This window comes from Pinus tabuliformis, chromosome J, assembly GCF_031772625.1.
Source record: "Pinus tabuliformis cultivar Carrire ecotype Pingquan chromosome J, CPIR1, whole genome shotgun sequence".
NCBI classification, from domain to species: domain Eukaryota; kingdom Viridiplantae; phylum Streptophyta; class Pinopsida; order Pinales; family Pinaceae; genus Pinus; species Pinus tabuliformis.
This window is the reverse complement of record NC_142295.1, coordinates 1,205,248,200-1,205,264,746: the sequence shown is the minus strand read 5'-3', so window position 1 is coordinate 1,205,264,746 and position 16,547 is coordinate 1,205,248,200. Positions and strand designations below refer to the sequence as shown.

Genomic DNA, 16,547 nt, shown 5'->3' with positions numbered 1-16,547 from the left:
GGTTATTGCCCAATAGTCATAGTTTTTCTCATTAAACTGTGGGAGATGAGTATTAAAGATACCCATGCTAGTGCTGGTGCTGGAGCCATCCATTCTTTCACTCTTAAAAATACTTGACTGTGTATTAAAAATCACTGACTGTCTTCAACAGCGCAAAAAAAAAAAAAAAAAACTAGCTTGTGAAATACCTTGGATTTTTGACTGAGTCTTCACTCTGCTGGAGAAGTTGCTGCAGCAAGAAACCCTTCCTTCAGCTTCTTTGACACTTTCAAAGAGCTTGAACCTGGCTCTGATACCATGATGGAAATTTCTGGTAATTTCAAACAAAAATCTGAACAGAGAAAATTCTTTGTTTTTGCACAGGGAAGCAAAATGAAATTGTTTGCTGGAGAATGGAGTTTTACATTCTTTGTTTTTGCACAGGGAAGCAAAATGAAATTGTTTGCTGGAGAATGGAGTTTTACCACACACATAAATGATTTCTATTCATTAATAAAAAGACTGCTGATACAATATTCTTCCTCTCACAGAGGGATTTCACAAACACTGCTTCAGATGCAGTAAAAAAGATTACTGTCTTTTCAAAAAAATAGTCTGTCTCTGCCACAAATATTTTTCACACTGCTGCGTAAAAAATTTCATTCACTTGCATTCACAAAACAAAACATTCACTGCTGCGTATATTTCCCTCATGCTGCTGCGTTTTCATTGCATTTCCCTTTTAACAAAAATTACATTCGCCCTCTGCGCCTTTTTTTTGTTTCGCACTGCTGTGCGTTTGTTTTTTTCATTTCAGAAGTCAACAACAAAAAACAAAACATAACCTATATGTTTTTTTACTTGTGCCGTAAAAACATTCATGAATTAAAAACAAAATTAAATTCTTTACCTAAAATCTACGAATCACATTAAATTTCATTTAATTGCTTTACTGACAGGAACCGGCGGTCAACCAAAAATTTTTTTTACTTCATGTTAACTCATTCGCTGCAAGCCTGTACACAACTTTGGCTTCAATCGATGGTGGACAACGTTGAATTCAATCGGAGGGATATCACTCGCTCAATCCACACGAACTTTATGTTTCGAGGAAGAGTGGTTTTGCAAAGGACGGCTCAGCCACATGTCGATTGATAATTGTAATCGCTGTGGTTGGAGGAAAAACAACTTTTGGCAAAAGGCGGTGCGGGGGATATACCGACAGTTTTGTGGAAAGTACGCGGTCGCTGTTCAACTATAGCAGCAATTGAAATTACAATTTCAATAGGCCGGAGGTATTTATCTTGAGTATTAAACTTTCTTTTTAGATTATTTAAAGTTTATTCCGCATTAAGTTCAGATTTAGCATTGTTGAAATTTGATTGTTAATTAGAATAATCGTTATTTTTGCTAGAAATTGAATGAGGCGGTAAGTAAACATAAGCTACTACCAACACAGAAGTGTTGCAGTTAACATACTTCAAAATCCTTAAATATTATCATGATTTAGTTGTTACATTAGCATGGAATATAATTATTATTAGTTATTATTTATTTGATTTATATAGTTATTTAAAGAAAATTACCTTATTTAGAATTACTAATTAATAGTTTTCAAGTGACAAATTTCATATGGGTAGTTGACTTGTTTCTTTACATCTCTGTAAGACCATTTTTTAGTCAAGAAAGAGTTTTAGGTTATAGTCTAACCTCAATCTTTATGTTAAATCTATTAAGTTCCTAAAAGATTAAATTTTTCAAATTGTAAATTCTTTTAACCCAAAATTTGAGAAAATCTTCGCACTTTAAATTTGATTCTTTTTCCCACTTGATAAATCTGGAGTTAAGATATATCTATACTACTTAATAATATAATTTATGTATATATAAATTTCATATCTATATATAAAATAGTCTTATTATTTTTAAATTTTATTAAAACTTTGGTAATAAATTTAGTTGCATGTATATTTGTTATTTTTATTAAGAATATTTTATAAAAAAATTCATGTATATATATATATATATATATATATATATATATATATATATATATATATATATATATATTAAAAAAAATTATAAATATTCAATTTTTATATACATATTAAATATGAAATTTTTAAATATATATATATATATATATAAAAGAGAGATAAAATATCATAGTTACAGATATTACATTGTTATTTAAATTTATATATAATTTATTAAGTTTGTATATGTTTATTAATTATAAGTCATAAAATAAAATATTATAGTTACAAATATGAATTATTATTATTTAAATTTATTTTAATATAATATACATATTATTATTTTTTTGAAAATAAATTGCTTGTAATTTTATTAATAAAAAAAATTACACTTCAAACAAATTAAATTGAATTGATTTATTATTTTTAAGTTTTTTAATTAATCTTATATTATATTTTAATATTATTATTATTTGGTTTAATGCATTTTAATTTTATGAACATTATAATATTTTTTCTCTATTGAGCTAATATTTAAATGTTTACCTTCATTTATGGACACCATAATATCTCCTCCATATTTGGCTATAAAGCCCCCTTCCACACTATAATTAATCTTTTATTAGTCAGTTTCAAGTGGACACTCCACCCATTATCAAGGACGAGAAAGACATCCTATACACATTTTCTCTAAAAATATTCTAAACAAAACTATTATTTATAAAAAAAATATAATATTTCATATTTCTATAAAATATATATATATATATATATATATATATATATATATATATATATATTATATTATTTTTAAAATTTTAATAATTTATTTCAAAATAAAACATAATTTATTCTCATATATAGTATTTTCCTTTATTTATTATATAAATCTATTTACACATTATAAATTATTTATATGTGTGATATAAAATTATTTAAATAAATATAATTATTTGAAAATATTTTTTTTTTATTTTTTCCCACTTTTATATATGAATTTTCTATCTAATGTAAAATGGTGTGTGTTGAAGCTAGCATCTCTATACATCAATCTAAATCATTAGAGTATGTTAAGCCAATCCTCTAGATTTTTACTATAATAGTATTAATATAATGGAGGAAGTTAATCATAGATTGTAAAGTAATAGTGTACTATAATGGAATAAGTTAACCAAAGAAAGTAAAATAATATTTTTAAATTTTATATATTATTAAAATGTATTTTTTATAATTAAATTTTATTAAAAAATTAGATATTATTTTTGGGATATTAAATTTTATATATTTATTAAAAAATATTTTTTATAATTAAATTATATTAAAAAATTAGATATTATTTTTGAGATTTAAGTGTTTTAAGTTAGTCATTTATTTATGATTATTTTCATGAGAGGTAATTTTAACTCACTAACTTCTCATGATTTTTGAATAGTCTATTTAGCACTCATTGTATGGGGGTGATGCTCATAGAGGTGAAGTGGGATTGAAACTAATGAAATGAATCACATAGCGTCAATTATCACTTTTGGGGCTTGCACTCTAATACTTAATTCAAAAGAGTGAGGGGAACTCTAATTGAATGGTTCACTAGGCACAATACTTGGTAAGGTTTTGCAAATGGGGTAGCAATCTAAGTGGCCTTGATTGTGGGGAAAACTCCACAATTAAGCACATTTGAACCAGAGGCAATCTGGATGGGTGACCTCCCTCGAAGTCCTGGTTAGCGAGTGCAAGTCTCAGAAGTGATGATTGACCCTATGTGATTCATTTCACTAGTTTCAATCCCACTTCTTCACCCCTGTAAGCATCACTCAATTACTAAGTGGACTATTCAAAAATCATGAGAAATTATTGAGTTATGACTACCTCTCATGGAAATGGTCATAGATGAATAACATGAATCACCAATCCCACTGCAAAAAAATAAAATAAAAAAATTACTATTCAATTGATTAACCATTGAGATTAACGAGATGATAATGTGGCGAGATTTATGGGTTTCATTTGCATGGTTCGCCACACCTTGTCTAACTTTTAATATCAGAATAAAAGGGTACAAAATTTAAATTTTTAGTCAATAGGTGATATTATTTCGACGCACGGGTGGATGAACCCTAGTTGGCTTCTTTTTTATTATTATATTGACGGATTGGATTCATTATTCATAGAATACACGTCGTGTGAATGTATCATCTACGGTTGGCACCTTCTCCTTTTGTGCGTTACGATAGACAGTAATAAAAATATTTATTTATTTACTTATAAGCCCGTCAGAAATTGGATTGGGAAGAGTCACCGGGCGTTACGATGCCCAGTAAATAATTTTTATTTAATTAATCCATCGTGTGCTAGGTTCTGTTTCCTTTAAGTGGATGGCGATGGCGATTCCGTTACCAATGGATGCTCGATGTGCGGCGATTCAATTCGATTATGTATGGACTTCCTCGCATTTGCAGGCTGTACCAGTTTCTACGTAACGCTTAATCTTATGTCCATTTGATTTCGCCACTTTCTTGGACGAAGAACTCACCATGGCCAACATTTAAATTTGTTCATTGCATTTTGTTCTTATTTGAATTCACGAAGTTTCCAACTTTCTAGCCATTTGAGTGGATTTTTGTTGCTGGGATGGCAAGGCTAAGATCAAATTGGTTCACATTTGACCTCGGGTCGCCTTCTAATGGTAATTTACCAACCTTGATGGATTATGAGAGCTGAATCCCTGCTTAGGCACAACAGTGATTTCTTATTACACGAGATTACAATTACTTAAAATGATTACAATTACAGTGATTAATCAAACAATTACTCATTACTCGAGATTTAGGATTTCGGCAGGAAGCCCTGAGCCAAATCAATGGTAAGACGCGCTTTTTTGTACTTTGTGGCTCCCACTATGACCACCACATGCTTGTGCATTTGCAGGATCGAGTAGAATCGAAAAGAGAATCAGTCAATTACAAGAAGTTTAGGAGCTGAGGGTTCAATACCATGGCAGATTTTAATAATACCATCAAACTATGAAGCTTGAAGTACGACCGAAGTTTGAAGTACGACCCCAAGATTTTCAATCCAGTGATTTGGTTCTCGGTTAGGATTAAGAAGCATGAACAACCTGGCAAGCACAAAATGTTGTAGAGTCTTTGGCTTTGTGCTCTCATCATTGATATGACAGAAAATGAAACTCTATCGAAGAGCTTACATATTTTATTTATCAAATATCATCATTTATACATGGATAGAGGTTTTACCGACTCTCATTTACTTCCTATCTAATTCCTCCGAGTATGGCTGATTATTAAATTACTCTCATACTAATACCAACTACTCGTCATCATATGAATACCAACTACTCGTCATCATATGAATAGGAAGTACGGTTCGTGATTATTATTTTAAGATTTTATTCATTCACATGCAAGGTTTTAAAACCTTGGAATGTTAACTAGATGGACGCTTTTGATTATCCATGTATGCATGATTTATTCCTTGATTTTCTTCTCTTCTTTTCTTCTTTGTCGAGTTTTCTCATTGATCACCACTATTGTGCATTACCTTGGGATCTTCACCCACCCATTGATGCTATATCATGAGCATTGTAACCTATTTTCTGAATATCAATAATTCTTTTTGTTCTTTGGATTTCTGCAAAGTTGTGTGTTCAACCTTTAATAGCTAGATTCATCTGTGCAGGTTTTCAACAAATTTACATGTGTTGATCCATGCATGTTGAGTTGTTGATGCAGTTTCATCTTCACCTTTATTGCTTTCCGTATGAGCTCCTTCTATTCTTTGGTTAAGTACTTAACACCTCCCGATTGGGATGTAAGGCATCCCGAACAATGAAAACAAGGTAATCCAATCCATGCTCTCCCCACTTTTCATGAAGAGCCACCAAAATGCAAACATCTTCAGGTGCCTCTGAACAACATCCATGGTCATATGGTCCACTGTGGCACCCATCTTAGAAGCGATCCAATCTAGTTAGTGAAGTGGATCTAAATTAAAAAATATATGTGTGTGTGAAGTGAGAGATCTATTTTGTGTGTATCATATAAAACTATAATTTAGATAGACACATAAAAAATTAACCCAGTCATATAAATTAAATGGCTAGTAAATGTTATTAGGCATCAATACACTTATTTTATGATACATCTAGTATTGCTAAAAATTAAATTAAAAACACCAATAAATAAAAATAACTAAATTATAACTTTATTTTAAATTATTATTATTGATCAAAAGAATTAATATGTAAATTAAACATATGTACATTTAAAAAAAAACATGTATCAAGATTCTTAACTATGGACATTCATGCCTATTTTATTATGAAGAATATTAATTTGTAAAGAGGTTTTGTTACTTTATTGTAGGCTAATACCATGGCTTATCAATTCTGCATGTCCAAAAAACCATAACTCATTTTTTATTACACTTGCTGATGTAAAAATATTTAATTAATCAATTTAATTAAAAAACATAACTACTTTGGAGATAAATCTCACCCTTTGATTTGGCAAAAATACTAAGAATATTCTAAAATATTACATAATAGTTAAGTCCCCACAATCCATCTAATTATTATTTATAATTAAATTAAAATTTTAGAAACTCTATCTAAATAAACATGATTATCAACATATAAAAATATGTATAAAATACAAATACTAAAAATATGATATATTTACATAATATTTATTATAATTAAAATATAAATATTTTATCTATTATCAAAAACATATTTTATATATTTATAAGTTGAAATCTTCCAATTCTAAAGAGTTGTGTTAATACGACTGATCTTAAAAAAAACACGACTGATCTAAATTCATAATTTTTTTTTATCTTTCGAACATTAATTAACATAAATCTATCTTATAGAATGTTTCATATTTAATTATATATAGAATGACCATGAATTAAAAATCAGCTCGTTTGAATCTATAATTATTAATTAACACTCTAACAACTGTTTTAAGCACAATCATTTCCGTTTTTCCCACTTCTAAAATTTCACTTTCATGTTTTCAAATCCATAATTTTATTTATATATATTAATATATACGCTAAATAAGTGTAGCCTATACAATATTATTGTAGCATTTTTACTATCACATGTAATAAGTTATTTCTGATTTAAATATGCATTTTCGTATACCTAAAATATTTTGTATCTTTAAATGCAGATGCATTTTGAGTAGAATTACTAATGTCAATAGAAGTAGCAGTTTAGTTTGTGGTTTAAGAAATAAGTTAAGAGATATGAAGGAAGATCATAAAAAATGTAGAATGATAAATGTGAAATTAAATTATATATAATTTTAGTGTTAATTTTCTAAATAAATAGACTATGATATCTTCAAAATTCATGTATTTAAAGGGCGACATAAAAAAAACTATAACAAACAATGGTTACGGATATAGACATAAATGTTATTCTAAAATTGTAGATTGAAAAATAAAAAACTCCCTCGAGGTATAGAGAATGACATTACATTACTAAGATTTCCCCTAGAAAGTGGTACCTTATAAGAATAAATGAAAAGCATACATAAATATGATAGCTTTCGCTTTGATAAGGATCTCCCCTAGAAAAGTGGTAATTGTGAACAATGCCTCATAAGAATAAATGAAAAGCATACATAAATATGATAGGTCTCGCTTTAATAAGGAGATTGCACTACATACTAATTTTACAGATGTGAATTATATTCTACTAGAGTCTTTGTCAATTTTTTTTTACAAGAGAGGATTGAGGTTAAGGAAAGCAAAGGGGAAATGTAATTTTGTTGATTATTTTTTAATTTGATAGAAATGAAAAATATATTAATTATTAAAGTGAAATTTACATATGTTATTTAATCAAATTCTACCATTATACTATTATGATATTTATGGTATAAGCTATACAAAATATTATCTTGTTTTGTTGGTTTCTTTTCATTATTTTTTTTGAAAACTTGCTCAATATTTTTCTTTGAAAGATTACTTGCTCAAATAAAGTCAAACTATAAATTGGACTCAATTTTCACTAAATTTTTATAACTCTCGTTTAATTTAATGATCAACTCTAATTTGTCAAAACCCCTCAAAAAGTGAACTCCTATCTTGATTCCTTAATTAGGTCGATTTTTTGAATAAGGCTAATCTTAGCTATAAAAATGTTAAGGGGTCCTAATAATCTCCATCAACCCCAAATCGCAAATTGTTTTCCCATCATTTTGAATGGTTGCACGAGTAAAAATTTAATGAAGTCAAATTTGCATATCTAAAGTATGAAGGTGGTTTGTAACTATATATACCTTCAAATATTGTGTACCAATGTCATATGCTTAAACTGTCACATTATAGACTTGAGTGAAAAAATATATGTTATAATCGCCAATGCCACAAATTTTGTTTTGATAGGTAATTATGATGATCTAAGAGTTATCATCTTAAGTAAATTTCAAATCAATAATTGTCTAATTACTAGAATTTGAACATTTTTGGGAATATGGCCTTTTATGTAAGCCTTGATCTCCAAGTTAAAACCTATGTTGGAAGCCTACATTCAAGACCAAATAATGCATCCTAGTTGGTTCAACACGTAATTCAAATTAATTCAAGTATTCTATAAAACCTATAAGTTGTCTAACTCAAATGATTTAAGGAAGATTTACTAGTTTTAAATCGATTTAGTATTCTAAAATAGCAATTTATGATCTTTTGGCTTTTTTAATGTTTTATAAGAAATTTTATCTAACCCCGAAGAGATATGGGAAAAAGAATATCACAAACCCTTAAGAAATACTAGTTGCATGTCGACCATATGTGATTGTCGTACTAGAAGATATTGAAGAGATAATACTACTTAGTGAAGAAAATCTTGAAATAAATGACAAAGTAAAGTACAAAAAAAAAAACATAGCTAGAGGAGAAGAAAGGCCACTGGAAAAATATAGACCAAGATATGAGATTCCTCAATGCACTAAATGTGCCTTCAGAGTCTAGAATATTGAACCTAGTGTAAAGTGAAGCCTACAATAAAATAAAACATTTAAAACTTATGGGATAGACATGGAATAAGTCAAGAAATATGTCCAAATATGAGAGCCATAGTATTAATAGTTTGACCTGGGGTTTGACAGTGTCAAACATTAGCAAGTTGTATTAGATAAAACCTTCCTTGAAGTCTCCATTATTTCTAAATAGATTATGAAAATAATGGAATGTAACATCAAAGAATAAAAACACATATCTTATAGGACTCTTCAAAATAAGAGAAATTTTAAGAATCCCTACTTATTTTAAAGTATAGAAACCTTACTGAATCTTATTGAGTTTTAAAATTTCAAACTATAAAATATTTGACTTTTATAAGAGTATTCTATTTTTAAGTATTTTTCAAAGTTTCTATAATCTTTTGAGAATTTATATATAGCAAAACAATTTTACTGAGAAAAAATCCTTGATATCGATGGGGTGACGAAGCTTATGTTCATGAGGCTTTCCGTGAGCAACATGACAACGGTCCTGAGACCAAGCTTTGGGGAATATTTGCAAGTTGAACATGATAGAGGAATATATATTGATACTTAGTTATTTTTGGTCAAAATAGGCAATTTGTAGGCAGGTTTGTAGGTTTTTTTTTTTTAACAACAATATTTTGTCTTTACCACTTGGCCAAAAGATCTAATAAAAATGAGGCCAATGGTCCGAACGATATATCTTTTTAAAGAAATAAGAAATAATAAAAAAAAAAATTGGCTTATAATAAATACCCAACGATATATCTTTTTTAAGAAATAATAGAAAATTTTTATTTAAAAAAATTAATAAGCACTCAACGATATATTTTTTTTAAAAACAATAGAAATTTTTGATAAAAATAACAAGAAAAAAAGAATATTATTGAATTTAACTTCGAGGAAAACCCAAAATAAAATTAACACAGGTATGAAATTTACTTTTAAATTTTTCATTCACAATTTTTTAATATCAAAAATCAAATTTATCATATATAAAACCTTATTATTAGAAAGAAATGTATTTTAATAAATAAATAAATTATTTTTAAATAAAATTTCACACATACAAATTACTCATTTGAAGTATATATGTATCGATTACTTATTTGAAACTACTGCAATACAAATAATTCGTGTTAACATTTTAGCAGGTACAAATTACTTATTTGAAACAACTAAAATTCAATACAATTAATCGCAGTAAACATTATAGCATTTCTAATTTGAGAAGACCGTAGTTAACATTATTAATACCATGGAAAACGAGTATTTCCATTATTTTCATGTTCACTAGCATTTGTAATTTGAGAAGACCGTAGTTAACATTATTAACACCATGGAAGACGAGTATTTCCATTATTTGCATGTTCACTGAAGGACTCAACTGCTTTGGAAACTCACTTTTGTGATCATATACAAACATCATATGGAAAACATTAATTGTCCCAATTTTGTACAACCTGTATTATATTTCTAAACTGATGGTCTTCTTATATACAGTAAATACAATGACTCCAATGCTTAACGGTACGCCTCCTTCAGGGTCGAGTCCTGTTTGCACAGCGCTGAATAGAAACGAACATGGGACTCGCTTCTGTTGAATGCATAGCCAAAATCCTCGCTCGTTTCAACGCTTCAAACGCACAGGACATCTGCCAGTGACATCTTTACCCTTGTCCAGATAATTAACATTAAACAGTCTTCACCTGCATCTGTGGGCATTCCTTGTGTGTGAGTATTCTAAGACCTGCGACCCTCGCAGCAAAGGGCAAGCCTCTCGTTTTTGGAATCCTGTCGTGTGGCAGAGGAGGTTTTGGCTATTCCACAGAACACGAATGGACGAAGGGTTCTCTCTATTTGGAATCCTCCTCCCAGCATCACCTCCCTCTCCAGATGGCTGCAATAACTTTCGAACACATTCACACTCACCTGCAACTTGAAGCCCATCAGAAACAGAAACTCCATCTCCATTCTATTTATTTCTTCGCTGTTCACGCCTCCCACTTTCGCGTAATATGAATTCCTATAGTTCCTGCTCGCATATCAAAATTGAAATTAAAATCACGACAATAAGACTGAAGGTTGAAATTAAAATAAGAAATAGAGGGTCGTGGAATTAGAGAAATAGCTTACAGGTCTTCGAGAAACTTGGAGGCGACCATAACTGTCGTGATAAGCAGCCTGTGGACGTTCACAGACGTTATGCGGAATTGAGGATGAAATTGAATGAGGCGGTCAATGTAGACATAAGCTACTACCAACACAGAAGAGCTGCAGTTAACATACTTTAAAATTCTCTTCAGATACCGCTCTATGCACATGTCCAGCACCTGCAAACCGTCGAACACTCTGTACTTGGGAGGCGAAGTGGGGGTGTAAGTGGCCGCAAGCCGGTCGTTTCTGGCGAGTATCCGCTCCACCAGAGATGACAAGACTGATATGACCGTTGAGGCTGGGGAGAATGATGGCTCTACATGTTCACTTTGGAGAGAATAGAGATCCGACCACATACTTCCTCGAGAAATAACGCCCTCCGCCATTGCTCGTAACGCCTAGTGCTGAATCTGTTCTGAGTAAGGAGACTTTTAATGATTTCAATGGCTGTGAACGACTGCAACAAGAGGTTCTTTGCGTGGGAGTGAGTTTAAATGTTGGAAAAGAGAAAGTTAATATAGGCTGCAGAGGATGTAGGGTTATGCAGGGAGGAAGAGGTGGGAAGGAAGTAGGGTGTCTCGGCTCTATGTGATACAGGCAGCCAGCGTGGCTGCGCGAGGGAATCTGCATTGCTGGAATGGGGTATATGCGTTTCAATAATTGAATGGAAATTTGAGTTGAATGGATTTAATAGCAAATCAGGGACCCAGAGATTCGGAACCCCCGCCCCAACACATGCACCAACCCAAAAATAAAGAAGCTTATTTGGCAGACAGCCCTAAAAGTAACTTTGTTTTGTTTGATTTGATTCCACTGAGATTGTCGCTGAATCCAGAGGAAGCTGAGACGTCTGCGGATATTAAAGCAAGATTCGTTCGGCTAAGCCTTCGGGTGATATGCTGGAAATGATTTGTTTCGGTTCATAGAATGTAATCGTACACGTTTATGTCAGATGAAATTTTTTGGTCAATCATATAATACATGCTTAAGCTTAATCTTAATGTGTACCACACTGGTAAAGTAATAGTGATAGTGTCCTATAATGGAATTAGTTAACCCTAGAATGTAAAGTAATATTTCTAGACTGTAGAAGTTTATTAAAATATTAAAATATATATATTTTATAATTAAATTATACCGAAAAAAATTGGTATTCAAATTGAGATTGACGAGATGATGATGTGGCGAGCTTTATGGGTTTCATTTACATGGTTAGCCGCACCTTGTCTAACTTTTAATATCGGAAAAAAAGAGTACAGAATTTGAATTTTAATAAAGCTCTATGTTGGTGAGATGGTTGACAGGCTTTGGAGTTTAGGTTATGAAACTTCCAGCCCATTCATGCGCATGTCTAGATTCTTTGGCGTTTAGAAACGACGCCGAAAGACCAAGTTTGTTATCACCGGGTTAAGGATAAGTATATCTAAACTTATGCAATATGGGTTTGCCTTTTTTTGGGTTACTTTTATATTAATTAATTGAAGTTTCTAAATTTTGTTATCAGCATGTTAATGATACCGTTTTGATTGGTTTTAACCTTTAGAATCTCAAGTAGTATAAATTTATCTTGATTCTAATTATTTTTTTAATAATGTTAAATATTATTATAACTTAGTTGTTACACCAGCCGTGAATACAATTATTATTAGTTATTATTTAGCTGATTTATAATTTTGACTAGTTACTATCTACTTGATTTAGTAGAGTTATTTAAGTAAAATCAGGTCACTAGGCATTATAAATTAGTGATCCATAAGGGGACAAAGTTCACTCTCACCAAATGCCTTTAAGTATTGCACAATTAACAGTGTTAGAGTATACTCCAAACCTAATCTTGACGGGAAATCTATTAAATCCCCCAAAAAAAATTAAATTTTTCAAAATACAAATTCTTTTTAATGTAAAATTCGAGAAAATATTTTCACTTTAAATTTGATTCCTCTTGCCACTTTATAAATCTGGAGTTAAGATATCTCTATATTACTTCTTAATAATATTATTTATGTATATAAAAATTTCACATCTCTATATACAGAGCCTTTAGAGAAACGTAGAGAAGAAAGAGAAGTCAAGCTACAAACAGAGTTAGAAGCCATGCTGGAAAATAAATTCACATCACTTGAAGACAAGATCCAAAAACAAATAGAAAATAAAATAGAAATATTGGAGAATAAAATGGAGGAAATGGACACTAGGTTGTAGGTTATAGAAAAACAAAACTAAGATACGAACCAAACATCCCAGTAAGGAGATGCTGATACTTTAGAAAGTCTTAAAATGAAGGACATAATTAAAGAAATAGAAGAAGTTAATAGTTGCCTCACCCTAAATAGTGTGGCAGGTAAATTAGATATCAAACCAATTAAAGATGAAATGAAAAAAATGATAGAATTAGACCATGAATGTAACAAAAGGGCCTTGAACCTTATAATCTTTGGTTTGAAAGAGGAGGTAGATGAGGATTCTTTAGCCATAACCCAGACAAAATTACATAATAGATTACAAATTGAAACAATGTGTATCACAGAAGCAACAAGGTTGGGGAAATTAACTGAGAATAAAGGAAGGACGATCCGAATAAACGTTAGCTCTATTGACCATAAGTATGACATACTTAGTAACACCTCAAGCCTAAAAGGAACGAGAATATTTATAAATGAAGATCCCATTCCAGAAGATCAAGCAGAATTAAGAAAGGAGCTTCAAAAGGTAAAAGCTAAAAAAGAAGGAAAATAGGCAATAATCAGAAATAGAAAAGTTGTTATTAGAGATAGAAACCAAAAATATAGTAATAAATAGCAATTCAACATGCTTTGGATTCTTTCTTGGAACTATCGGGACTTTCCATGGAACAACGGCCCCAAGCTAAGTTGGATCTCGAATGATGTTGATATTATATTGCTTGTTGAAACTTGGGAGCATGAAGAATCTAAGGTCCCTAACATAGATGGCTTTACACTATGGTCTACCTGGAACAAGTGATCCTCCCATAGAGGCATTGGGGGTATAGCTTGTTACATTAAGAAGAACATCTCCCCCCATGCTAGGATTTATAAAAACGACCCTTACAACCAATATAGTTGGATAGATATTACTGACATTAATGATAAAAAGACCTACATAGCAATCTGTTATTTCCCCCCCATCAATTCTAGCTTCTATAAGAAAAATAATATAGATAAAAATAGTCCTTACAATGGTTTAGAGAATGATATTCCTAGCATAAGGAATGAAGGAAATATCCTTTTAATGGGTGACTTTAATGCTCGAAATTCAAGCAACCAAGCTATTCTTCTAAGCAATCATTCCAACCCTAATCCTCTTTGGTTAAACGAAGACCTTACCCTGGCTAGCCAGTACAAAAGGAGCTCTGAAGATCTCGGGGATAATTTGTTTGGGTCGAAGCTAGTCAAGCTCTGTAGTGCTCAGGATCTCATAATTTGCAACGGTCTAAAGAAGTGGCCCAATTCTAGCTAGATGACCTACATTCATGGACTTGGTAGCAGCATGGTAGACTATGTTATTTCTGATCTCCCTTTATACAACAAAATAATAAATTTTCACATCTTAAATGACCATGAGCCTGACTCTCATCATAGGCCTTACTTATAACTCTCAATTTTGTCATGCATAGAGATCCCATAGAAGATAATCCTTATAGCCAAAAAAAAATTAATCTCTGATAGAAATAAAAACGATCTCTTTCTAAATGAATTAAAAACTAATTTGCTTCATTTATCTAGTATAGACAACATAAAAGACCTCTATCATAATTTTATTACAACCCTCTCATATTCTATTAACAAGTTATCAATTGAAGCTTCAAGTAATAAAAGAAATAGCAAAACCAACGCATGGTATGACAAAGATTGTAAGAGTGTGAGGAGAGAAATTAAGGAAGCTATTGATGAATCTCTTAAAATTGGCAAGATAAAAATATACAAAGCCCTAACTAAAAGGAAAAAAATGGAGTATATTCATAAAAGATAAGAGAATCTCTTACACCTCTCTAAGGTAGCTCCTAAGAAATTCTGGAGGCAAATTCTAACTAGGAAACCTAAAGATAATACTAAAATTTCTTTACACGATTGGAATTCCTATCTTAAAAAGCTTTAATATGAATCTCCAAATGTCATGGATAACTTTGAAACCCTGCTCACAACGAAATAAGTTTTCTCATTATAAGACATTGATTTTGGGGTTAAACGCCTGGCAAATCGGAAAGCTAAGGACATTGAAGGTTACCAGGCAAAAATTTTAAAAATTGGAGGTCATGTCCTCATCCCCCACATCCACAAGCTTTTCAATCAAGTGGTGAAGCAAGGGTTCCCTAAACCATGGACTCAGAGCCTCATTATCCCTATTTTTAAAAGTGGGGATACAAATAAACCCTCTAATTATCGGACTATTATGATCATCCCTCTCTTAGCCAAGTTATATGGTATTATTTTGGAAAAGAAGTTGAGCATATGACTTGAAAGTGAAGGTAAGTGGGCTAAAGGCCAAGCAGGTTTTAGAAGGCAGCACTCAACAACGGACCACCTCGTTACGCTTAGGATCATTGTGGAGGAATGCCGCAATGATAAATCCAATCTCTTTTGTTTCTTTGTGGACTTTAGAAAGGATTTTGATACGGTTCCTAGAAACAACCTATGGAATAGATTAGAAGAGCTAAAGGTTCCTTTTGAGTTGAGAGATGCCACTATAAGGTTATACGAGAATGTAATTGCCAAGTTAAAGAGTAATGAGGGGTGGTCGAAAGATATTAAGTGTAGTATCAGAGTTAAATAAGGTTGCCCCCTCTCCCCTACCCTGTTTGGCATTTATATCGACAAGCTAGAAGGTTGTTTAGAGGAAGCAGGTTGTACTGGCACGATCTTAGCTGGGATAGTCATCATCCTTCTTCTCTATGCTGACGATATTGTTCTTCTCGCAAGGTGCCCATCTGATCTTGATAAACAACTTAGACTTCTTAAGGATTTCTTCTCTACCATGGGTATGACTGTTAACACTAACAAAACAAAAGTTATGATTATCAAATCCAAGGACACTTACGCTAATTTTATGTATGACAATAGTAACTTGGAAGAAGTGTCTTCTATAAAATATGCTTATTATTTTTAGTTTTAGTAAAACCTTGATAATAAATATTGTTACACATATATATGTGGCATTTTTAGTAAATATGTTTTCTATTTTTTCTCGATACACTTTTCCATGTATTATCTAAGAAGTATGTTGTCTGTTATACTCCTTGCTCCATAGATTTATGTAAACTCCTCTGGAAAAAAGGATAGACAGGTATGTATATATATATATATATATATATATATATATATATGAAATTTTGAATTATAATAATGAGAAATATGAATCATTATTTTAACATATATTGTGGAATATATATAATTTTAAATTATTA

The 16,547-nt window shown here is 30.9% G+C and overlaps 1 pseudogene; it reads right to left on the bottom strand.

Annotated features, from left to right (window-relative positions):
* Positions 1-10,492: 10,492 nt before the first annotated feature.
* Positions 10,493-11,511, bottom strand: LOC149231458 (cyclin-U2-1 pseudogene; annotated as a pseudogene).
* Positions 11,512-16,547: the final 5,036 nt, after the last annotated feature.